Here is a 27,606-nt window from a genome sequence, read left to right as displayed (position 1 = left end):
ATTCTTTTCTACACACAAATTTAAAGGGATTGCACTCTTCTGCAGTGTGTACTCCTCTCCTCTTCCATATACATCCCTCTTTTACCCCATCAAATTTCCTGTTTGATTAATTTTTGCTAAATATTAAGTTTCTATTTTAATGCACCACCTGCAGAGAAGATATCTGTGAGTTTCTAATCTAAATTTAGTCCCTATGTGTTATATTCTCAATGATCATTAAACTTCTGATCTGTTCAATGCATTTCTTTTATATTTACCTTGCATATGTCCCCATTAAGCTTATTAGATCACAAACTTCATGGGGGCAGCAACCTTATTCCTTTAATCCACTTCTGTTTCTATGTACATATCTCTTAGAAGCTCAAAACATATTTGTGTACATAATGAATTAATGGGTAAATGAAGAAAGACAAAAAATACTCTGTATTTTTATTTTTATTTATTTATTTATTTTTGAGACAGAGTCTTGCTCTGTTGCCCAGGCTGGAGTGCAATGGTGCAATCTTGGCTCACTGCAACCTCCACCTCTCGGGTAGCCTAAGCCTCCCAAGTAGCTGGGATTACAGTCACCCACCAGCACTCCTGGCTAATTTTTGTATTTTTAGTAGAGAAGGGGTTTTGCAATGAGGCTGGTTTGAAACTCCTGACCTCAGGTGATCCTCTCGCCTTGGCCCCCCAAAGTGCTGGGATTACAGGCATGAGCCACTACACCTGACCAATACTCTCTATTTTAACACTACAATTCTACAAGTTAAAAATACTTTCTTTTTGTCAGCATCATCATTTTATATAGACTTGTATAGAACTGAAAGGAAATAGTTTACAGTTTCATGTTAAGCCCACTGGCTCCATCTTATACTTAATGCTATTGATTTTCAACCACTGTCAGACTTTATACTATTTGGCATTGAATTTAACCTGAGTAAAATCTAATATATTTGTTCTAGCGTCAAACTACCTTCATTTTAATTTTTGGTTCAGCCTTATTGCTCTGCAACCTTGGGCAAGTTGCATAACATCTCTAAGTTGCAGTTTTCTTATCTATAAAATTACTAATATAAGCCTGCTGTATTAGAACCCACAGAATGGATATATAGAGTGCAAGATTTATTATAAGAAATGGGTTCATGGGATTATGGACACTGACAAATTCAGAATTTGCATTGTGACCTGGCAGGCTGAAGACCAAGAAGACCCTATGTTCCAGTTCAAGTCAAAAGGCAGTCTACTGTAGAACTAGGAAGAGCTGATGCAGATGAAGTCTGAAAACAGTCTGCTGGAGAATTTTCTCTAGCTCTAAGGGTGGCCAAACTTTTCATTATAATCAACTCAACTGATTGAATGAGGACCACCCACATTGTGAAAGATAATCTGCTTTACTCAAGGTTCACTGATTTAAATATTAATCTCATCCAAAATACTCTCACAGAAACATCCAAAATAATGTTTGATGAAATATCTGGGCACCCCATGGCACAGACAAGTTGACAAACAAAATTTGTCATCACACCTACCAAAAAGGGCCTTTGAAGGACACCAAAAAATCATCTATGATAAAGTGTCTGAGACATATTGAATTCTCAAAAGATGTTAGCTATCATGATTTTTTTCTTAAGTTAGTAATGATCATCAGTGCTTTTGTCTATTTTGTTCACAGCTTATCATGAAAACTAAACGTGTCTTGTAAAGTAATGCAAATAGTTATTAGTTTTAAAGCGATATAGATAAAAAAACTTATCAATATCTTTAAAACTGCTAATCAGTTTGGTTATTTCAGCTCCTGTGCTGTCTCCCACAAACTGTAGGCTCTCAATAATGAGTACTTGTTATGTTTCCAAATACTAAGTTTTACAGTTTTTACTTAGGTACCCTTACTTGTGAATTAAAGTCCAGCTCAAATGTTGTCATCTTTTAAGTCTTTTATAATATTTATTAATGTTCTCAACTGTGCCCACAAATCACAATACCATGCTTCTAATTTTACCATAGCATATTCATCAATCAATTCATCTTCAGTGTTCGGAATTAGATTCAAAAAAGCTATTATTCTAAAAAAGTTGAACTCATAGAAGTACAGAGTAGAATAATGGTTACCAGGGGATGGGCTGATGGATGTTAGAAATGTTGGCAAAATGACACAAAATTTAAAATAAAAGAAATAAGTTTAAGAGACCTATAGCACAACATGAAGACTATAGTTAATAACAACGTATTTTATTCTTGAAAATTGCCAATAGAGATTTTAAGCATTCTCACCACAAAAAAGTGAGGTAATGCATACGTTAATTAGCTTGATTTAGCCATTCCACAATGTATGTATATTTTAAGACAGCATATTGTACACAATACATGTGTAGAATTTTATTTGACAATTAAAAAATAAAGCGAATGCACCATTTAAAAAAGTTATGATACTGAGCATTTCTTTTGATTCACTGAGAAGTAAAATCAAGATTAGGTACTATTCAAAAAAGTGATCCTAAGATGACATTTTGGCTACATAGCAGTGCTAGAAATTTGCCTTGGCATGGTTATCCTTCAACCCTGAGAGATCCCTGAAGGCAGGAAATAAGCATATGAAATAGTGTAACATTTTATTATAAACTTGGATGTTGTTCATCTCAAAATAAAATTCACTAGCATGTGGGGTTAGACCATGAGTTACTTATCTGTCCAAATTGGAAACAGTCAACCGTTGAACCAAAGAAAGACCCGCCATTCACCAGAATGTAAGTCTGTATCACTAGAATTTTCCATTCTAATAAGAAAAACGTTTATTTGTGGAAAAACATAGAGACTACACTAATATTAGCCAAATATTTTTAATTTGAAAATAATAATTTAATTCCCTAGACTACCAATGTTTAGATATGTAAGAAGGTTTTGCCCTCTCTGCCCTCCCAGGTTTTCCTTACAGCATGTGTTATAGGGCTGGGCTCATGACTCAGAGGTGAAAAAGTGTAGACCTTAAAGCCAGGAGGCTATTCTCACTTCCAGGTCCTGAACTAGCAGAGAAATGTAAAAGAAAGTAACTCAGGTTACGAAGTATCAATCTAAAAAAGTTGGATTTTGAACTGCTTTGGACATGGTGTCAAACTGAACTTCTTTCTCTCCTTGGTCTGGGGCTGCACAGTTGGGAGATTTCAGTGTACAAGGCAGACCCTGATCTTGTCATCCATGCTGGGATCACGCATTGCCTAACACCATCAATGCAGACATCTCCAGAAAAGCCCCATGTAGTTGGTAACATTTAACTGAAGAATCGTGACCAACAGAGAGCACCAGAATAGGGCATGTCTCTAGCTTTAATAGGGTGTCCAAAGTGGATGAAAGTTTACTTTTTATAAATTGAAGAAAGACATATGAATAGAGACAGAGTGGAAAGTTACCCTTCATCTTTCTTTAGTAGATTGAAAGGTATGTCTATATGGTAAGTATATACAAATAAAAAAGAATAAATATTTTATGATAATTTTTTACAAAATATGTAATCTTTTATCAAAAAGCTAATTAAAATGATTCCCAACTAGAACATATTCAACAGAAAACTATGTGTGAATAAGCAATTCTATTAGAAGTGCCTTTTAAAAAGCTTTGAACAAGCTTTGATCCAGATAATTCAAATCATTTTGGCTTATAGAAATATAATTTTAAATACTTAAAAGCAATATATGCTCTGTATCTGGCTAAAGCAGAGTTGACCAGTCACACTGTGTCATATTTTCCATGAAATTAAATGTTATCATTCAAGTCACATTGTATTAAAATATGACTTATCACTCTAACAATTTAAACTCAAGTTCTTTGAAGGGTAATTTTCAAGTTGATTAAAATACCCATCCTTGTGAAAAGATATTAAATGGACATCAAATATCTATACAGTTATGTTTGGCCTTCTTATCTATCTCACATTTATTTTCAATTGGAATACCAAGTTGGAATACAAAATGCTCTATCCTTGCTGATATACTTGAGGAAATATTTCAGTTGACATTATTTATATATCAACTAAATTTTATGAGCATTTTCACATACCTATGATTGGCATAAAAGTATCATCCCAGTGTTGAGCAAATATTACATTATCCAGACATTTTTGTTGTTACACAGCCAAAGTTCGCTAAATTATTGACACATAAATAAATAGACCGTGATGTGTTAAAGCAAAAGCCCAAATGCCAAGAATTGAACACTTGGAAGATGGAAAGATATTTGAGAATACATATGACCATTCAGAGCAGACTTTGCTCTGAATCACCAGAACAGACTTTGGACATAGGGTTGTAGATAAAAGAGAACTACACTGAAAATCACCATTGTCTGGATAAGGAATTCTGGTAAATATCATTAAAGAGTTCAATCTTGAAGGAAAGTTAAAAATTCAGAAATTATTTTAAAGCATAGATTTAGTGATAATTAAAGGGTAATGCTAATATTTTGGAATTTTAGAGTTGGAAGGCAGATGAAAAAATTACCTCCTTTTCCCTTACATACAAAAAAAGCTTTGTGAGAAAAGAGAAAAAATTGAAATGCTCCATATTCTTCACTCATTCCCCCAGTTATTCTGAAAATAAAGAACTGACTTTCTCTCACGGTCTTTGGCGCCTAGCTGCTGTGGCTGTGCAGCTTCAGGTCAAGGACAGGCCTGCAGTCAGGGTCAGAATAGAAAAAGGAAAACAAAAAATGAGGAACTTCTAGCATACTTTACAAAACAACACCCCTTTTCCTGGCTCTTCTATATGGAAGAGATTTTTCTTCTCTGAGTCTCAGGTATCTGTATCACCACAGGCTGCATTGCTGAGGCAGTTCAGCTCTATGACTGGGGCTGACCTCAGGACAAGATGGGGAGAGGGAAAAAAAAGATAGGAACAAAAGAAAGTTTTCCTCTATCAGCTGCAGATGACAGAGAGGGGAAAACAGGGAACTGCTATCAGGATAATCATTTTTCTAGTTTTGACCTACCTCCTCCATCCATGTGCTAGTGTTTGCTTTTCAGATTTTCAGCTAGTTGTTTTTGATATTTTGTACGCATGTTTTATTTTACATTTTATGGATGCATAATAGTTGTGCATATTTATGGAGTGCATGTGATATTTTAATACAAGCATACAATGTGTAATAATCATGTCAGGGTAACTGGGTTCTAACAACTTCAAGCACTTATCATTTCTTTGTGTTGGGAATATTCCAATTCCATTCTTCTGGCTATTTTGAAATAGACAATGAATTAATTATTGTTAACTATAGTTGCCTCATTATGCCACCCCAAACGAGATCTTATTCCCTCTAACTGCATTCCCTCTAACTGCATTTTCTGTAAAAGGAGGCGGTTGCCTCCTTTTAATTCCTCTCTCCTCACTACCTTTCTTGGTGTCTGGCAACTGTCATTCTACTCTCTATCTCCATGAGACCAACTTTTTTATCTCCCACATATGAATTAGAACAGGTGATATTTGTCTTTCTGTGCCAGGCTTATTTCACTTGACAAAATGTCCTCTAGTTCCATCTACATTGTTGCAAATGACAGGATTTTATTCTTTTTTATGGCAGAATAGTATTCCCTTGTGTAAATATACCACATTTTCTTTATCCATTCATTCATCGGTGGATACTTAGGTTGATTCCATATCTTTGCTATCATGAATAGTGCTGCAATAAACATGGAAATGCAGATATCTCTTCGATATACTGATTTCCTTTCTTTTGGAGATATATCCCATAGTGGGGTTGCAGGGTCATACAGTAGTTCTGGTTTTTAGAGTTCTAATCAATGGGAAGTACACATCACAGTGGGATTACTCAATTTTACCAGTAGACTCTAAAGGTCCAATATTTATTAATGAAACAAGTTATTTAAAAGGATAAAGAATAAATCTACAATCAGAGCATATTGACAAAAACAGGAGGTATAATTCTAAAAATTTTAGTCAATATATAGATGTCATTAAAAGATTTAATGTTACTTTTTTCAGCATTTTCCTTTACATAAGAAAATAATGAAACATTGATGCTGCATCAAAATTGGTTCATTCAGAAATTACTGAGTTTCTTTAGATGTTTCCTCAATTATGTGTGATTAAAGATGGGAATATTTTAAGCTCAAGGAACATAGCCAACGTAACTAGGAGCTTAACATAGAATATCTTAAAGCCCTGATGGGCTTAATATCCTGGCTTTTTGAATGGCTATAGCAGCCAACAAATGTGGGTAGAAATGCTGAAAAAGAAAGAAAATATAATGACATGAAGAACCTGGTCTGAATTTAAAAGGGATCAGAGTGTTTCAGGAAAATTTAGTCAATTTCAATACACAACACAATTTGCTCTAGTCAAATTACTACAATTCAAGTGTAAAGAATATTACAAACATCCAGGTGAAAACACAGTTTTTTTTTTAGTATGCAAACAAATAAAAGCAGGCTGAATCAAAATAATATTTGTGGAATAAATATTTAAACGAAGTATTCTTTACCTGGCAAAGTCACCATTTATACTTGAAGGCAACAGAAGAAAATATTAAAAATTTAAAGACACCTGTATATTCTCTAGCAAATATTGATTTGAAGTTGCATGACAGCCAGATGTCATGGTCTAAAATGCCTAGCAGTGAATAACTAAGCCATTAAGAAGAAACTTGAAATAGCAGTTATAATGAGGTCTACACTGTGGTGGAGATGTTATTATTGTTCGATATTTTTTCCTCTCCCTTTTATCTGGGCACACTCCAGGATTATCAGGCCAATCCCTTGGAGTTAGACATGACCATGTGCATTGTTTTGATCAATGAAATATGAACAGAAGAATTAATGATCTGGCATATAGTTCTTCATCCTCCCTTCCTCTCCTACATCAAAACATGAATACATTATAAGATAGTGGCATGTTAAGATAGTGGAATTACGGTCAAATTAGATCATCTCCAAGTGACCACAATAAAACCAATCTGTCATGATCACGCTAAATGATGAAGAAATAAGTCTTGTTATTAGTAACTGAGAGTTAGAGCTGCCTGTTACTTCAGAATAGCCTAGTAAATACTGACTGAGAAGCACAATACAGATGTCTAAATTCTAGTGAAAAATAAACTTAGTAAATAAAATATTTAATTTCTCATTATATCAGGCAGAATATAAATGCCAAACTTACCAACAAAAAACTAAGATAAAGAAAGACTTGTTAGGTGTTTTGGTTGCTAACTCTGTTGTAGACATTATGATTTATTAGGATTGAACATATAGTGTTTTATTTTTGAAATTTTGATGTATTCAAAAATTGTGGCTCAAATTAAAAATACATCTCTATTATATTTTTAAATTACAAAATCCCAAAGGGGGTAAATAAAATAACACATCAAATATATATAGTTATTGATGTATATAGTCTAATATATACAATAATAAATGTATTTGCATAACTTTTGCAACCGAAATTCAAAAAAAATTCAAAATGGCTGATTAAAGAAAGTGAGTAGGATAATTATAAATTAGATTAATCTGTCTATTTAAAGAAATACGTGCCCATATAGAATCCAGGGTCTTTTACCTTAAAATTATGATCTCTGTGCTTGTGTTTCAGAATGGGCATGCTCTTTCATTTGTCTACTCTCTTTCCTTACATTAGTAGCAGCATCTCAAAATGCCTAAGGAAGAATTCTCATAAGCAGATTTTCAAAAAGCCATATGTGCTTATTTTCAACAGCTAATTGCACTGGGCTGTTGCCAGTAAGACAACTGATCCTTCATGTAGTTTTCCTGTCCATAGAGTTTGAGATACTGCTTCATTATCCTCCCCTTTCTTTATTAGACTCAGTAGTTCGGAGATTTTCTGAGGTGGCTTGAGTTCACCCATGCTGATGCTTCAATGAAGTGTGCCTCTCAATTTTATCTCTGCATATACCTGCTCTAAATAGGATAGAACCATACTTCCTCAGTCCAAATCTTCCATGTCCATTGACCTGAGTTCCAAAATCTCTAACATATGAATACCAACACTGTATTATTAATCCAAAATAATTATTTGTAAAGTTCATCAACTCTGTTTCTAGAATGCATAAATATACGTTCCAAAGGTTCTCAATTTTTAAAGCATGTAACATATCACCTTGAAATTTTATTAAATGAAGAATATAATTTAGTAGGCATGAGATAAGCCTCAAGATTTTTTTATTTTGAGGAGAGGTTGTACTAAAAATATTCAATAACTTAATTTGTATTTATTTCGGAAGTCACCCACCCTCAAAAGCCAAAGTTTTAGGGATTAATCAGGAGTTTCCTCTTTGCTGTAATACATCCATATATGCATCCTGCTAACAAAAATTCATACATTCATTCAATAAATTTTTATCGTAACCCAGCTCTGTTCCTGTGCCAGTCACTTTTCTAGGTGCTGGATATCTATCATTCACAATACAGAATATATTCCAAATGTGTGTGTGCATGTGTGTGTCAAATCAAATGCAAGAGTTTCATGCTCAGGAAATTCACTATTTCTGGCAGGTCATAACTTAGAATATCATATAAAACTCTTTCCTGCTATCAAAAAATTCTTAGGCAGCAACTCTAGTCTTGGAGTATAGTATTGTAACTGTACTCCCAGCGCTGTCGCAACATTGGGTATTGTATCCCTCCATCTCTAATAAGATATCAGGCCGGGTGTGGTGGTTCACACTTGTAATCCTAGCACTTAGGGAGACCAAGAAGGGTGGATCACTTGAGGTCAGGAGTTCAAGACCAGCCTGGCCAAGATGGTAAAACCCCCTCTCTACTAAAAATACAAAAATTAGCCAAGTGTGGTGGTGCATACCTGTAATCCCAGCTACTCAAGAGGCTGAGGCAGGAGAATCGCTTGAACCTAGGGGGCAGAGTTTGCAGTGAGCTTAGATGGTGCCACTGCACTCCAGCCTGGGCAAAAGAGCGAAACTCCATCTCAAAAAAAAAAAAAAAGATATCAGACAGGCACAAGTACACACAGACACACACACACACACACACAAACACACACACACAGGAGATAGGATAAATTTATATATACACATATAGGTATTTTTAATTTTTCAAACACGTACACTCACTTTTCTTGTTATACACTATAATTTCTTACTTTATTTGCCTCCTTATTCTTCTTATAAATTAATTTACTTCAGTTTCATTGCCATTTTTCTGCAAAAACCAATATTCATTGAGCACCATTTTCGAGCTTTCTATTTTAGTTACATAATCTGTTAACATTGTACTTACAAAATATTAAGATTAAATTCTGTAAACTACAATTTTTGTAAACCACTCCCTTTTCAAAATACCATTCCCTTTGCTCATGAACCAAGTCCTCCACCACCATTCTTATCATATGTGTGTCATTTCCTTGACCTTATCCCAAGTTAATCCATAACACTTGCCTGAAACTCCTACTAATGAATTTAATGAATTTATAATACATCTATGGCAATTTTTCTTTTCTTTCTTATTTTTGAGACAGGGCCTCGCTCTGTTGCCCAGGCTGGAGTGCAGTGGCACAATCTCAGCTCACTGCAACCTCCGCCTCTTGGGCTCAAGCCATCCTCCCACCTCAGCCCCCTGAGTAGCAGGGACTACAGGCATGCACTACTATGCCCTGCTAATTTTGGTATTTTTTGTAGAGACAGGGTTTTGCTGTGTCACCCAGGCTGGTCTCAAACTTCTGGACTCATGCAATCTGCCCGCCTTGGCCTCCCAAAGTGCTGGGATTACAAGCACGAGCCACCACGCCCAGCCCTATAATTTTTCTAATGCACAATTCCTACTATTACAACCTGACTGCTTAAATAATACCACTGAATGTTGTCTAAAATCACATTGGATTTCCAATTCGTAACTTGCTTTATTATTCCTTTATTAATTGACATCCTCTTTCCTTACCCAATTTCCCTATGAACTCAGATTTTATAATGCTTCATTCCACTCTACTCAAAGAAAAGAATTTCAACCCCATTGCTCCTTGCCTATCTTGCATGATATAACATTTTTCATTCTTTTACTTTCAAAGTCTTTTTGCCTTTAAATCTAAAGTGTGTCTCTTATAAAAAGCATATAAATGGATTATTCTTTTTAGCTAGTCTATCAATCTCTGCCTTTTGATCAGTATGTTTAAATAAATTTTATTTAATGTAATTATTGATAAGGTAAGATTAACGTCTTACATTTTGTTACTGTTTCCTATGTGTCTTGTCTTTTTCTGTTCCTCTGTTCCTCTGTTGCTGCCTTCTCTTTTGTTAGATATTTTCTATTGTATTCTCGTAATTCCTTTGTTTTTTTCTTTTACTATATTGTTATTTTTTCAGTGATTGCCCTAGAGATTACAGCTAATCTTTTAAAAATAAAAGACAAGTTTAGATTAATATCAACTTAACTTCAAGAGTTCATGAAAAATTCATTCTGTATATTTCATTTCCTCCTTACTCCTTTGTGCTATTATTGTGTGCAAACTCCAAACTCCATCTTTTTATGTTATATGCCCCTCAACACAGCTTTGTAATTATTCTTTTATTTTGCTGTCCTTTAAATAAGATAAAAAAGAGTAAAAAGCATGCTTATATTACTCTTTAAAATTGTTTTTGTAGATACTTTATGAGTTTTTTAAAAAATTTGTAACATCAATTCAATTTATTCTCTAAGGTCTTTTTATTTAAAGCTAAAAATTGCAGTATTTATTGTATGGCAGATGTGCTAATGATGATTCTCTCAGTTTTTGTTTATCTAGCAATGTCTTAATTTCTTACCTTTTGAATGATATTTTCACTGGAAATAGAATTCTGGTTGCCAGTGTTTTACTTTTAGCATTTTGAGTATGCTGTCCCACTGCCTTCTGGCCTCCATGGTAGTAGATGAGAAATCACATGTTGACCTGATTGTGGATTCCTTGTACTTGATGTGTTGTTCTTCTCTTGCTTCTTTCAATATTTTCTGTTTGTCTTTGGTGTCCAACAGTTTGCTTATGAAATGTTTAGGTATGAATCCTTTTAAGTTTATGCTACTTGGATTCATTGAACTTCTTAGATGTATAATTGGTCTTTTCTTCACATTTTGGAATTTTTTAACCATTGTTTATTTGAATACTCTTTCTGACCCTTTCTTTCTCTCCTCTTCTCTGTGACTCCCATTATGTATATGTTGGTAGATTTGAAGGTGTCCAGAGGTCCTTGGGGTTCTATTATGTTTCCTTCTTTTTTTCTTCTGTATCCCTAAATTTTATTGCTTCTTCTTTTTTTTTTTGGCAGTTCAATTCTGTTATTCATTCTGTCAAATACGTTTTCTTAGTTTAATTTTTACATTTTTTAAATCCTGAATTTTTATTTGTTTTGAATTTTTGTAACATTGGTATTCTAGCTTTGGAGAGACATGGTTCTCATACTTTGCTTTAATTTTTTAGACACTAGTTGTTTGAATATATTTAAAATAGCTAATTTGAAGCATTGTCTAGTACGTCTAACATCTGGGCTCCCTCATAATTTCTAATGATGTTTCTTTTCCTGCATAGGCCCATACTTTTTTTAATGTCTTGATTTTTTCCCTTAAGTGCTGGATATTTTAGTAATACAACATGGCAACTATGGAAAACAGATTCTACAACTCTCCTCAGGTTTGTTCTTGCTGTTTTTTCCCAGATTATATCCTTGAGAAACTTATGATTTTTTGACATATAAGAAGCTGTACACATTTAATGTGTACAATGAAATGAACTTTGAGTTAAATATGTATAGCCATGAAACAATCAGAACATCAAAGCTATAAATATATTTATCACCTCTTAAAGTTTCTCACCACCCTTTTATCATTATCATCATTGTTTTTCTCCATGTGTTGTTAGAACACTTAAAATCTACCCTCCTAGCAAATTTTAGGTATACAATGCAGTATTGTTAGCTATAGGCCATATGATGTACAGTAGACCTCCAGCACTTATTTATCTTGCATAACTGAAACTATCCATCCTTTGGCCATCACCTCCCCATTTCTCCCTAGTCCTTGGCAATCAGCTTTCTATTATCTGCTTCTGTAAATTTTACTATTTTAGATTCCATGTGTATGAGAGATTGTACAATATTTATCTTTCACTGCTGGCTTATTTTATTTAGCATAAATTCCTCCAGGAGAAGCCATCTTGTTGCAAATAGCAGGATTTCCTTTTTTAAGCCTGAATAGTATTCCATTATATATATTCACATTTTCTTTATCTAGTCATCTGTTAATGGATATTTGGGTTGATTCTGTATCTTGATTATTGTGAATGATCCTGCAGTGAATATGGGAATGTTGGTATCTCTTTGAGATCGTGATTTAACTTCTTTTGGATAAATACCCAGAAGTAGGATTGCTAGATCATACAGTAGTACCATATATAACTTTTTGAGGAAAGTCCATACCATTTTTGATAATGGCTATACAAATTAACATTTCCACCAACAATGTATAAGGATACCTTTTTCTCTACATTCTTGCCACACTTGATATTTATTTTTTATCAATAGTTATTCTAACAGACGTAAAGTTATATCTTATTTTAGTTTTGATCTGCATTTCCTTGATGATTAATGGTATTCAGCACCTTTCCATATACCTGCTGGTATATGGTTACAAAGGATCATAAGAAACTACTATGAACAATTACATGCCAATCAATCTGATAACCTAGAATAAATGGATAAATTTTTAGAAACATATAACCTACTAACACTGAATCATTAAAAAATACAAAATCTGAACAGACAAAGAACAAGTAAGGAGATTTAATCAATAATCAACAATCTCCCACAAAGAAATGCCCAGGACCTGATGGTTTCACTGGTGAATTCTAACAAACAAAGAAGAATTAATACCAACCCTTTTTGAATTCTTTCAAAAAATTAAAGAGAAGCAACACTTCCAAATTCATTCTGCAAGGCTATCATACCCTATAATTATCCAAAGCCAGAGAAGGACACTATAAGAAAAGATAATTATAGACCAATATCCTTGATAAACAGAGATGTAAAAATCCTCATCAAAGTAATAACAAGCCAAATTCAACAGTGCATTAAAATGATCATACATAGGGATCAAGTGGGATTTAACCCTGGGATTCTAGAATGGTTCAACAAATGCAAATCAATAAACGTGACAAACAATATTAACAGAATGAAAGATAAATACCATATGATTCTTCCAATAGGTTCACAAAGACAGACGTGCTGGTGTGTACCTGCAATCTCAACCTGGGAGGCTGAGGTGGGGGGATAACTTGAGGCCGAGTATTTGAGATCAGCTTGGGGAACATCACAACTTGTCTCCTTAAAAAAAAATGCAGAAAAAGCATTTGATAAGATTCAATGTAATTTCATGTTAAAAAAAAAAGCTTTCAACAAACTAGGTATAGAAGGAATGTACCTCAATATAATAAAGGCCATATAAGACAAGCCTGCGGGTAACATCAGACTCAGCAGTGAAAAGTTGTTGCTGTTTTTTTGTTGGTTTTCTTGTTTGTTTAGGACTTTCTAAAACAGTTTTGTAGAATACTTTGTTTGCCATGTGTGGTTAATGAAGCCCCTCCACATGGTAGTTTAGTTGTCAGCTAACCATTGGACAAAGATTTTCTTAAATGTCTGGAATAAGTAAGTCCCCCAGTCTTTGGCAAGCGAATCTGTGTTTGGGGGCATTCATTCAGAGATCTGGAAGGCTGTTTACAGCTATGCCTTAGCCTTCACTTCTTGCCTGCACAGAATCACTAGAAGAAACAAAAGTGAGTGCTTAGAGCCATCTCAAATTATTCCTTATCATGCTCTTAGCCCTGGGCATGCACACAGCCCTACATCTTCCTATAACCATCTATACTCCCTGAAACATGTCAGAACGTTTCAAAGTCTCCTATGCTCATTTAATTTCCAAGCTTTTCCTTTTAAGGTTTTTGATCATTTTGTTATTTGTTGCAACAACTGTTATTGTCACCTAAGGCAGCCACAGAGTTAAACAATTTCCATCGGTTGTTTTTGATAGTGATGGTGGAATGTACAATTAGAGGAGCTCAGGACTCCAACCTCTTTCTTCCCTCCCCAGTGCCTTCAGAATTGAAGGATTTCAAGGCTACTATGGAGGTAGGTGGGAGCTAATGGAAATTGTACAAATGAAAACAACACAAAGTTCACTGTTCTTCCCAACATTTACCTCTTTTTCTAAAATAAACATCCCTCAGATAGTTGCAATTCTTCCATTAATTTCCATAATTTTGACTTTTTTTTTTCTTTGCCAGTGTTGTTCTCATTGCTTTTATGGAAAACAAGATTTTCAGAGGTCCTTTTTTGGCTACTTCTAACATTGCTCTTCATTTTCTATTTCTTATCAAACATGTAATGTTTATATTTACTGTAATGTTTTATTTCTTGTCTTTTAAAGGCCTTAGCCATATTACTATATTCCTTGAGCAAAATTTGTGTCTAGTCTAAACATACTTAATCTTAAAAGTTTTTTATGTTCCTCTTAATATGATATAATCCTGTTATAGATTACCACAGAATCTTATGTTTTAAATTAAAATTATAACTTTCAAAATTTTTAAGTTAAATATCTGTCATCTTTAAAAGGTTGTAAGGTCTGAGATGGCATGAATCAATTCTGGCTTGTTTTATGGATTATTCTTAGGAACTAGTACAAACTTGAGTGACTATCATCCATTAAAATAATTGCAAATATAATAATATTTATTGAAAAATATACATATAGAGAGAGTCAGGTTTTTACACCCAATCATTTATTGGTTGCATGGTTAAAATTGCCATTTCATGATTTTTAATTGATAATTTTTGGGGGAGAAGCATAGTATTTGTAGGGACTCCATTCCTATTCTTCGTATAAACGTTAATGAGAAGAATCACTACACATTAGTTTGTTACCCAGACACACAAGTTCAAAATGATGATTAACTAGAAGTTGTGCCTTTTTTATTCTTAGAACATCATGTGTTTCTCCTGAAAATTCTGAAAAGGGAGATGCTATTCTCACATTTTTCCTTTCCACATCCTAACATTTACCAGTAGAAAATTAAGACAGAATTCTTAATGGGATCAATAATGTCTCAGAATATATATTTTCTGAAACGGTTTGTAGCAAGCAAAGAGTACATTCTTTAGAAACTAGTACATTCTTTATGAGGGAACAAAATTAGCAATGAATATGTAATGTTGCATTTAGGTCATATTGCTACAGTAAAATAATAGAAGGTAATGAAGATCTTTGCTGCTTAGTGCTAAGTGATTTTATTACCAAGTCAAATTTAGCAAGGCTTTATAGTAGAATTTTGCTACTTTATTTCAGGTAGGCAGTTTTTGGGCACTCATTCAAAGAGTCACAGTCAGCTTCTCATTAATGCTATATTATACATGTGGATCATGGGCAAATTATAATTTATAATAAATTAAAAGGGCTATTATAATTGGAGATGATAATTGCTGTTTCTTTGATTTCTGACTGAAATTTCTTAATTGAGCAAACATATTATGCTGCCCTAAAATCAAGAGGTTAGTTACCTTGGACTAAATAATTCTATTACTACACATTATGGGAGACTCTTCTCCTTTTGTTCATAATAGGATATGATTTGAAGAAGCATTAAAATGAATCACTAAAAATATTAGGAAGAAATTATGCCCCAAACCGTGAAGGATCTAATTTTCTTTCATTTTCCAGTTGCCAGAGGTACTCATCAGGAGCAACTTGTCAGGTTCTTTCAAATTAAAATAATTTACTAAAGTTGATTGCATACTGAAGAAGTCATAAAACAAATGGGTTTACAGGTAAAAAGAAAATGTTGATCTAATCCAATTTGGGGTCAAAAATATTATACCTCATGCCTGTAATCCCAGTACTTTGGGAGGCCGGGGCGGGCAGATCATGAGGTCAAGAGATCGAGACCATCCTGGCTAACACGGTGAAACCCCATCTGTACTAAAAATACAAAAAAATTAGCCAGGCGTGGTGGCGGGTGCCTGTAGTCCCAGCTACTTGGGAGGCTGAGGCAGGAGAATGGCATGAATCCGGGAGGTGGAGTTTGCAGTGAGCCGAGATGGGGCCACTGCATTACAGCCTGGGTGACAGAGTGAGACTCCTTCTCAAAAAAAAAAAAAAAAAAAAAAAAAAAAAAAAATATATATATATATATATATATATATATATATATATATATATAAAAAATACCACAATAAGACCAAAGATATAAAACATAATATTGGAAGAATAGATCTAGTAGATAACTATTTAGTATTCATGTGAGACTTTATGTAAGTCAGTCAAACAATGTCAGAATGCCTGTGTTAGTAGCCATAATTAACAAAGAGGATTATTGATAGAAATACTAAAATCTGTAGGGAGGCAGCCCAGATTAGGAATAAGGCTTCCTTGCTTATTCTCTGTTATATTAACGAGGACTCCAGCACCTTCACCTTCATTTCAGTTAATTGAGCCACACTTACAGCCTTATCTTACACCTCACTCTTCTAGAATGATACAAGAGTATAGGGTGTTAGAGGACATTTATTACAGTTATTTTTCTATAGTTAAGCAGAGGACAAGTAATTCATATGAAGTCAAAAACTAATTATTAAAAGATTAACTAAGACTAAAACTTCATTTTCTTTACTTCATATCCGGTGTTTTTTCACCACATTCAGATGTCTTTTATCTCAGTGGTCTTGAATTGTTCCTACACCTTATTTTAGTTCAGGAACTAAAATGTAGTTAGGTTTAATCCCACACTAAGATAAGACACTATAAGTTCCAGAAAAAGACACTAATTTGGTGTCTTGAATCGTTCCTTTATTTCCGGAACATGTAAGTGTGGAGATTATATATATATATATACACACACACACACACACATACACACACACACACATATATATAATTCTTATATATTTTTTCTTATTTATTTATTTATTTACTTTTACTTCCCTAAGTACTACCTTCAGGCTTGCCTAAGAGCATGCAATTTTCCGTAGGAAGAAAATACACAAACGACCTCACGCTCTTTTCATCATGATGGGGTGTGCAGAGTTCTAAAAGGCTGCACTCTGCCAATCTACAACCCCTCACTGAACCATTACTACTGTTCTACCCAGGCACGCCATGAGATGACAGGCTTCCCTGATGCTGTCACAGGGGGGTGACACACAGACCCTCTCTCCCTGAGACTCTCTGGCCTAGCCCCAGCAAGAGGTCTCTGCTCACAGACACTAAAAAATAGAACTCAGTTGCTCTCTGAGCATTCCTATTGCCCTCAGCTGATTAAATATATCTCTACTTTGAGAGAAAGCTAGTTCTTAAGTTGTTGCCTTTTATTTCCAATTCTAGAGTTTAATCTAAAAAATCCTTCAGGCCATTTTTTTCTTCAACGCTAAGGTTTTGCAACACTTTCATGAGTTTGAAAAAGCTTTATTGAGGTACAAAGTGTACAGAATAAATTCAACATTTTTAAGAATATAATTCAATGAATTTTAGTAAATTTATAGAATGTGTGACCTTCAGTTTTAGAACATTTTCCATTAACTCAAAATCATCTGTCATGCCAGTTAAGTCAATCCCATCTCCTACCTTCCGGACTCAGGCAAGTTCTAATCTACATTCTCCCTGTACATATTTACCTTTTCTAGATATTTCACACAATATGTAGTATTTTTATCTGACTTCTTTCACTTTCACACTGTTTTTGAGGTTATGGAATTTTGACAGCAACTGTACAGCATCTCCAGATCAATTTAGGAACAATTGCCACCTTAGTTTTCAGTCATCCAATTCAATAATTTAGAATTTCTCGTCATTTATTTAGATCTTCTTTAACTTTTTGCAATAACGTTTTCTAGTTTTCGTGTAAAACTTGTGCACTATATTTTATTTATGTGTTATATAAATATATATAATAGAGATATATATTGTTCATACATATGTTTATAATGTTCTTATATGTAGAATTGTTTTCTTAATTTTATTTCCAAATTATTCATTACTGATGGATGGAAAAACACGAGTTATTTTAAAAATATTTGGTGTATTTTACCTGTGAAGACTTTTGTGCCTGAACTTTGATTTCTGGAAAAATTTAAATTTCTAATTCAATCTTGGTCTGAAAGAGTTAAGCATTGAAAGAGAACGAAATAAATCTAGCAGAGAGTTTTTATTTTTTCCTTTCTAAATATTTATCACATTCACTTTCAGGGAAGCTCTAAATGGTTATTGATAAGTCATTGATATCCAATATTATCTTTATTTTTACCACCTCAATAGCCTGGGTAAAACCGTTTTTTTCATTGTCTTGCAGTTTCAAGGTCCTCTTTTCCCCCTGCTCAGCTTGTACATGACTATCTTCATTCATTTGTTTAACATATGGTTATTAAAATCCCTACAATATGCTAAACTCTGTACTAAGTTCCCAGCATGTAAAAGTAAATATGACATTTTAGTTTTTTCAAGTCACGTAAAACTTTCAGGTAAAGCTACTAATTCTACCATCATATCTCACACAATATGCTAAGTGTTATGATACAGACATTGTAGGCACTTATGAAATAAAATGAAGGAATGTCCAATAATGGGAAGGTTAGTTCAGAGAAAGTTCTTCCAGCAAGTATGTGAGGAGTGTCTTGGTGCTTAAATTAATATGATGGTATTTTCAGAAAGAAATCAGCATTTTTCATTAAAACAACACAAACAATTTGATGTATTTGCATCATAGAATTATCTGCAACTTTGAATATTGCTTGAACATCTCAATGAACTCAGATGACTCCAGAGCCACTTCTTTAAAAGGAGTTAATTCTGATCTGTATAAGCCAAATTGACATTAGCTGCTCAGGTACATTTTTAAATTACGTTCAGAAATATACATATATAAACATACACACACATAAATAGACATATGCACACATACTATACACACACACAAATATAAATATATCTGTATATTTGTCCCAGGCATTTTACTTTTAAGAAGTTACTCCAATACAAATAATAACCATGGATTATAGAAATTTCTGCTTACAACAGCAAATATTTTCCAAAAAGTTAAAATCCAAACACATTGGATGAACTGCATGTATTATACACACAAACATAATATTTTCCTAAATAATTCCACTATATAATATTATTTACATTTACTCAAATGTTTTATACAATTTTCATAAGTAAAAAACAATCAGATTACTTGAGTGCTTCTAGAACAAGATCCTGATTGATGAGATGCAGTATAACAACATTTTAGAAGTGTGAACTCTGTGTCCAGGTTATATGGATCTAAATACCAGTCCTAACAGTGAGTTCATGTTCCCTTGGTCAATAAAATTAATTTCTCATGTATGATTTTCCTCACAAGCAAATATGGATAATAATAACATCTACTAGATACTATTAGACAGAGGTTTAGTCTTCATACCACACAGTATAAATTGTAAGGAATTATTCATGCATTGCATATTCTTATGCTGTAAACTTTCTAGTAGCCAGTTTAAGACAACAAAGAAAATCCATTTCATAAATTGTTTTGTAGCCAACAAATGGATTTTTATATAATTCATTGAAACATATACTAGATCACAGCTTTGTTAGTTATTTTTAGTAAGTTGTATAACTGTTCTTTATATAATCAATGTCTCATTCAACACAAAAATATACATGAGCAAGTACAGAATACCATTAACAACATGGGCATGGAGTCACTGAGCCCTACACAGTCAAAAATGTACATAGAACGTTTGACTTCCTCAAAACCTAACTACAAATAGCCTATTGTTGACGAAAAGCCTGACCAATAACATTAACAGTTGACTGGCACATATTTTATATGTGTTACATGCTGTATTTTTATAATAAAGCAAACTGGAAAAAATAAAATATTATTAAAAAAATCATCCCTGGGCACAGTGGCTCATGCCTGTAATCCCAGCACTTTGGGCGGCTGAGGCAGGCAAATTACTTGACGTCAGGCGTTTGAGACCAGCCTGACCAACATGGTGAAACCCCATCTCTACTAAAAATACAAAAATTAGTTGGGTGTGGTGGCACATGCCTATAATCCCAGCTACTCGGGTGGCTGAAGCATGAGAATCGCTTGAACCCGAACCTGAGAGGTGGAGGTTGCAGTGAGCTGAGATCATGCCATTGCACTGCAGCCTGGGTGACAGAGCCAGACTGCCTCAAAAAAAAAAAATCGTAAGAAAAAATATATATTTATTATTGATTATGTATAAGTGGATCATCACATAGATCTTCCTCCTTGTCATCTTCACATTGAGCAGGCTGAGGAGTTGGAGGAAAAGGAGGGGTTGGTCTTTCTGTCTCAGGGATAGCAAAGGCAGAGAAAAATCTACATATAAGTTGACCCAAGCAGTTCGAAGCCATGTTGTTAAGGGTGAACTGTATTTAACTGTATCTTAGATCAATTCTTGAGAGAGAAAGAGTAGTATAGTTCAAGTTAGTATTTTCTTGGTGATATGTCTCAGAAATTCTAAAAAAAATAAGTAAGCAACAAACATTCAACTGGATCTTGACACTTGTTAATTCTTGGAGCTTTAAACAATGCAGCACCCAAGAACTATTTTTTCTAAGGTACAACTCTCATTATTCCATTCTCCTACTTATATTTTGTAAAAATGCGTTATTTATCACAGAATTAAGGCCAAAATCATAAGGATAACATTCAGTAATCTGTAATGGAGCTCTAAATTGGTATTCACATGGAATACGTTTTTGTTTTTTTTGTGTGTGTGTGTGTGACGAAGTCTTGCTCTGTCACCAGGCTGGAGTACAGTGGCACAATCTCAGCTCACTGCAACCTCCACTTCCAGGGTTCAAGTGATTCTCCTGCCTCAGCCTCCCAAGCACCTGGGACTACAGGTGCCCACCACCATGATCGGCTAATTTTTGTATTTTTATTAGAGACAGAGTTTCACCATGTTGGCCAGGATGGTCTCCATCTCTTGACCTCATGATTCACCCACCTCAGCCTCCCAAAGTGCTGGGATTACAGGCCACATTGAATAACCTTTGACCTAGACTTTGTTTTCTGTCTTCTGTCATTGCCCACATTTAGCTTTTTCTTCTAAAATTCACTCTTCATAATTACTTCTTATCCATCTGTACCAGGACCTCCCTTCTCAAAGCATCAACCTACTTTCCCATACCTGTGTTTGGCCAACTTTAAACTCTCCTTTTTTGCTCCTTAAGTGTGCTCCCATAGTAACAATTATAGATAGATAGATGATAGATAGATAGATAGATAGATAGATAGATAGATAGACAAACAGACAATATATAAATACATAGATTCTTCTCTGTGTCCTTTACTGAGTCCGAAATCATTTTCTGCAGATTGATAAATTTCATCATCTGTGATGTTATTATATTTATCTCCTGACACAACAAAGCTGCTAATGTGTAGTTCTTAAAACAACTAATAAACAGAAGTGTTATGTATCAATGAAGCAAGACTCTAGATTAATTTTAAACTTAAAATTTCAGTGGCATTGTATTGAAGGAATCTAAATGTCAAAGGAAATTTATATTACATATAATCAATCATATGCCTTTATATAGACTAACAATAAAGGGTATGCTATTGCATTTAGAAATATCTTTCTCTTTTTCTACCTTCTAGCTCTATCTCTCATTTCCTCATTCTTCCTTTTCTGTCTCAATCCTACTACCATTCATTCAAATTCATTTTTTTATTATATGTGTGCTGGCTTTTGAAAAGTTTATAGTTGAAAATTAATTTTGAGTAATGTAGTATTTATATTGCTGCTCTGCAACTCTGTGAGATTTCCTGCTTGCTATGGATCATTCTCTATTTATTCTAGACAGAAACTCAACTTAAAAAATGGAGATGTAATTTGTTTTAATCGATAGATTCTTTTGCCAGGCACATATGCAAATCTTCCTTTATTTCAAGTTCAAATGTTTGTTTCCTTCTAGTGATTGCTGTGCTTTGCTGCTATTTATTCAGTGGCCCATAGCTTAGTTATATTATTTGTGGCGAGTAGCAAAAGAAAATTGTCTGTGATTTCAATTTAATTTTGTTTTATTCTCAAATATTTATTTATTTTGTGGAGTATAACCAAATAAAGTTTCTTACATTACACAATCACAAATAATTTATATTTTTCTATATTCATAATGCTTGAACTATTAGATTTTTCATTTTGCAATTGATAATTTTTTTCTAATAGCTAAAATAGGTATATTAATTTTCTAGTAGTAATTGCAATTATTCCATTTCAACCTGGTGTTAATAATAAGCCTTTATCATTCTCAACTTGTAGAAAATCAAACTGTGAATGCAATAGAATGACTTTGGTTAGCCACTGCTCTAGATAATTGGATAACTGCTTTTGGTTCTTAGATTTGTATGTATCAGTACAGGTTATAATATGCAATTCAAATATTTTTTAAAATTATGTTATTAGTTCTCATGGTTTTTACATTATGTTTATTTCTGTATTGCTTTTATCAATATAAAACTAAAAATAACATTATTATAATAAATTAAGCCTGTTGTGAAATAAGAATCACCGAGACATTTTTTTGCCTAAAGAGAAAATAACAAAAGAGATACTTGGCAATCCAGCAATGTGTACCTTGGTATTTACTCAAGGGAATTGAGAAAAGCTGCACATAGATGCTCAGAATAGCTTTATCTACAATTGCCAAAACTGGGACAAAATCAAGATGTCTTTCAGCAGGTGAGTAGATAAGTAAGTTGCAGTTCACCCAGACAATGGGATATTACTCAGCACTAAAAATAAATGTCAAGCCATGAACAAACATGGAGGAAACTTAAACGCATATTACCAAGTAAAAGAAGCCAATCTGCAAAGGCTACATACTTTATGATTCCAACTACATGATATTCTGGAAAAGGTAAAACTAAGGAGAGAGTGAAAAAAAAAGTGGTTTTAGGGGCTTAGGGGGGAGGGAGGGATGAATAGGAAGAGCAAAAGAGCAAAGAGGATTTTTAGGAAAGTGGGTGTTCTGTCTAATACTGTAATAGTGGATACACACCGCCATTATGCATTTGGTTAAGCCCACAGAATATACAACACCAAGAGTAAGACCTAACAAACAATAGAGTTTGGGTAGTAATAATGTATCAGTGAAGTTTCACTGATTGCAACAAGCATACCACTCTGGGGGGATGTTGGTAATGGAAGAAGCTATGTACCTGTTGCGGGGAGGAGGCACATGGGAAATTTCTGGACCTTCTGCTCAATTTTGCCGTGAAACTAAAACTGCTCTAAAAATGAAAGTCCATTTCTAAAAAGGGATACTTGGTGGAAAATTATTTAGAAATACAAATATTTAGAAATACAAATATACCCAAAATGTATCTTTTCTGGAATATGTAATTTATTTCAAGTGGTTCAGTTAGACTGTGGCATGTTTATCCTATTTCTTTATTAATCAGTATTGAAAAGTACACACAAGAAAAAGATATGTTGGACCTAGAAGTTGTCATTATGAATGAAAAGTATTTTCTACACTTAAGAAGCTTGCCGTCAATTGTTTGGGAAAAACAAAATATAAATTATTGAAAAATCCCAGGAAAATATAATATCAGATATATAAAAAGTGCTTTGGAACCAAGAAAAAAAAAAGAAACACTGTCTGTTATTGTACATTGGGTAATTCATTTTTTATTTTTATTTTTTTGAGGTGGAGTCTCACTCTGTTGCCTAGGCTGGAGTGCAGTGGCACAATCTCAGCTCACTGCATCCTCAGCCTTCTTGTTCAAGTGATTTCCCACTAATTTTTGTATTTTTATTAGAGACAAGCTTTCACCATGTTGGCCAGGCTGGTCTCAAACTCCTGACCTCAAGTGATCAGCCCACCTTGGTCTCCCAAAGTGCTAGGATTACAGGCATGAGCCACAGTGCCAGGCAGTAATTCAAATTTATAGGCATTTCAATTGAGTGGAAATAATTACATGGCCAATTAATCTCTAGTAAGGCCTTCATGCATATCTTTATTTTCACAGAAAGATCTCTTACATAGACTGTATTTTCAATTATGAGTGAACTTTTACTATACACCACAGAGAACACAGACAAAAGATTAGAAAATTCTCCTGTAAATGGGGTGGGTTGATAGTAGAGGGAAGTAGATAACAAGAAAATAACAAATCTTTACTACTAATGTTCAATACTATTCTTTAATTATTGTGAGGATTAATTTTATGTGTCTGTTTAACTAGGTTGAGGGATTCCCAAATACTTGGTAAAACATTATTTTTGCATGTGTTCTTGAGAGTATGTCTGGAAGAGGTTAGTATTTGAATCAGGAGACTGAGTAGAGACGATTCATTCTCATGGATATGGGTGGGTATCACCCAATTCATTAGGGGCCCAATAGAACAAAATATTAGAGAAAGGGTGAATTCACTCCCTCTTCTTGAGCTGGGAGATCCGTCTTCTCCTAGTCTTGAATATCACTGCCAGTGCTCCCATATATTGGGTCTTTGGACTCTGGGGACCAAGAAGAACACCTTCCTCGCCGCTGCCCGCCCCACCACCCTCCTACTCAGGCCTTTAGCTTGGGACTGAAAGTTGCATCACTGGCCCCCTGACTCTCAGACCTTTGGACTCTAACTGAATCACACAATCGGCTTTCCTGGTTCTCCAGTTTGCAGGCCAAATATCGTGAGACTTCTCAATCTAATTATATAAGCTAATTCCTACAATGTATCCCATCATATACATGTATTCTATTGGCTCTGCTTCTCTGGAGAACACTGACTACTAACAATTATCTTTCTCCCCTCCCCCAATATATAGGCATAGAAGTAGTGTTTAAAACTTACTGTCATGTGCAAATAAGTACCTCTTTTCTGATTAGTTTATATTTTCAAATTTTTCTAAGCACATAAGTAAAGATGACACGAATCTTCCAATAAAAGCTCTTAATACAGTTTTTACTAGATTCTAGAGGTTTTAGAACCAGGAATACTTATGGTAAGTGTTTGAAATCAAGTTACAAAGTCTAAAAATGTATGTTCTTTTAAAATGAGGCTAAAATCTTTAGTTAAACAATGGTAGGAAATAGGTTCATATTAATAACAAAAGCATTTAGTTATATTGAAGTTTTTTATTGCTTTCATGTACTTGTTTTTTTGTTGTTGTTTTTGTTGTGGTTTGTTTTGTTTGTTTTTTTGTTTTGAGACAGAGTCTCACTCTGTCACCTAGGCTGGAGTGCAGTGGTGCAATCTCAGCTCACTGCTTCTGCCTCCCAGATTAAAACGATTCTCTTGTCTCAGCCTCCTGATTAGCTGGGACTACAGGCATGCAACACTACAGGCCTGGCTAATTTTTGTATTTTTAGTAGAGACAGAGTTTTGCCATGTTGGCCAGGCTGGTCTCAAACTTCTGGCCTCAAATGATCTACCTGGCTCAGCCTCCCAACGTGCTGGGATTACAAGAGTGAACCACCATGTCTGACCTTCATGTGCTTTTAAATAATTATATACAACAATAAATGTTAATGTTAACCTTTTCAGTTATATTTTTATAAAATTAGTAGACATGTTTTTCTTTAAAAAATCATGATTCATTCACTAAAATATCAATGTTCTCCTTGCAGAACTGTGTTATAAATGCAGAAATTGTACCTAGATTGAGAAGCCGTAACTTGGCACATAAAAAGCACAAAATAAATGTAAATTATTTGATTTTGTTTTGAAGAATATAATACATAAATAAGTGTGAAAAAAGAGAAGTACACAAATAAAACATGTACAGATCTCAGTATACATTCACAATTGAACACTACAAACTTCCCAGAAACGAATTTCTACCTATTTCTAGGTACTACACCTTCCAAGAATGACTTCTATTCTAACTTCTTATTTATTTATTCTCACTTCTTTGCTCATTTTTGAACTTTTTGATATGAATGAAATCATACAGTACTTTAACTCTTTTGTCTGGCTTTCTTTGCTCAGCATTATGTATAAGAGATTCAACTGTGTTAATATTATTATGTATAATTATAGTTGATTATTATCACTGCATTGTAGACCATATTGTGAATATGCCACAATTTACTTACCCTTTCAGCTGAAAGGCATTTGCGTAATTTCCACTTTAGGCCCACAGTAAATAGCCCTGCTATGAGCATTTTTTACATGACTTTAGTAAAAATATACACACATTTCTTTTGAGTGTATACCCAGAAGAGGAATTTTTGAGTCACATAGTAGACATATGTTTGCTTTATGAGAAACTGCAAAACTGCTTTTCAAAATGATTCTACCAGTGAACAGAACTACCAGCGAACAGAACTACCAGCCTTGTACAAAAGACGTTATTACTCCCCAATCTATACAACACTTGGTAACATCTATCATTTACATAGTGGTTAGTGTGAAGTTGTGTAACACTGTGCTTTTATGTCTTATTTGCTTGATGGCTAATGAAATATTTTTTCCTATGTTTACTAGACCTATTGGTGTCTCCTTTTGCTTCATGCCTAGTTAACTCTCTGGCATCATTATTTTTATTTTTATTATTATTGTTACTAGAGTTTAGTCATGCAAACTCCTACATTGAAAGTAGCCAAGATCATCAGTTAATATTATGGTAATGATAATGCTGATATACAAAGTATATATTCTTTTTTTGAGAAGGAGTCTTGCTCTGTCGCCCAGGTTGGAGTGCAATGGTGCGATCTCGGCTCATGGCAACCTCTGCCTCCCGGGTTCCTGCCACTAAGCACAGCTATTTTTTGTATTTTTTTAGTAGAGTTGGGGTTTCACTATGCTGGTCAGGCTGGTCTCGAACTCCTGACCTCAGGTGATCCACCCTCCTCGGCCTCCCAAAGTGCTGAGATTACAGGTGTGAGCCACTGCACCTGGCTACAATGTAAATATTCTTATAAAGTTTAAACAATATTTACATATTCAGGTTCAGCTTGGTGTTTTGACACACAGTTATACATTTCCAGTATGCATTGCCTGCAAAGTCCTTTTGCTACATACAAAAAAAAAAAAAAGACATTTTTTCCAGTCCACTGGGTTTAAATACCATTTCTATACCGGCACCTGATTCTATTTATCCAGTCTGACTTCTCTTCTAAATAGATTTTAACTCCACTTACCTACTTGACATCTTTGAGTGAATGCCTAATAGACATCTTTAACTTAACACGAAACAAACAGAATTATTGGTTTCTTCCACAGATCTACTCCTTCCCAAATCTCCTCACAACTGCAGATGAGGGCCACTATTCAGTTAATTACACAAGCCAAAAAGCTAAGTGTCTTTCCTAATTCCTCTCTATTATCCATGAGCAAGCTCTGTCAGTTCTATCCTCAAAATAAATCTGAAATCGGGTGATGCCTCACCTACTTCACTACTGCCAACCTCATTCAAATGACCTACTTTTCCTAGATTGAGATATAGCTTCTTTATTGCTCTTTCTGATTCCACTGTTACGTCTACAACTGTCTGCCCCACAGAGAAACCAGGGTGTGTAAACCTCCTAGCCTTACATGAACTTCTACAGGTGTCCAAGCCTGAAGGTCTACAAGGGAGAAAAACAAGAGAGAGAACAGATTATTGGGTACTCTT

At 34.2% G+C, this 27,606-nt stretch overlaps 1 long non-coding RNA gene across 1 annotated transcript in view; it reads right to left on the bottom strand.

The window, feature by feature from the left end:
* The window catches only part of LOC129143796 (uncharacterized), a 65,208-nt gene that overhangs the window by 22,169 nt on the left and 15,433 nt on the right, over positions 1-27,606 (bottom strand). Inside the window, exon 2 of the long non-coding RNA XR_008547673.2 lies at positions 13,163-13,299. This is a non-coding gene — a long non-coding RNA (uncharacterized LOC129143796). The remainder of the gene's footprint in view (positions 1-13,162; positions 13,300-27,606) is intronic.

The sequence above is a fragment of the Pan troglodytes genome, chromosome 3 (genome assembly GCF_028858775.2).
Source record: "Pan troglodytes isolate AG18354 chromosome 3, NHGRI_mPanTro3-v2.0_pri, whole genome shotgun sequence".
Lineage (NCBI taxonomy): Eukaryota > Metazoa > Chordata > Mammalia > Primates > Hominidae > Pan > Pan troglodytes.
Note: the sequence above shows the minus strand (reverse complement) of the source record. Positions and strands in the feature narration are given on the sequence as shown.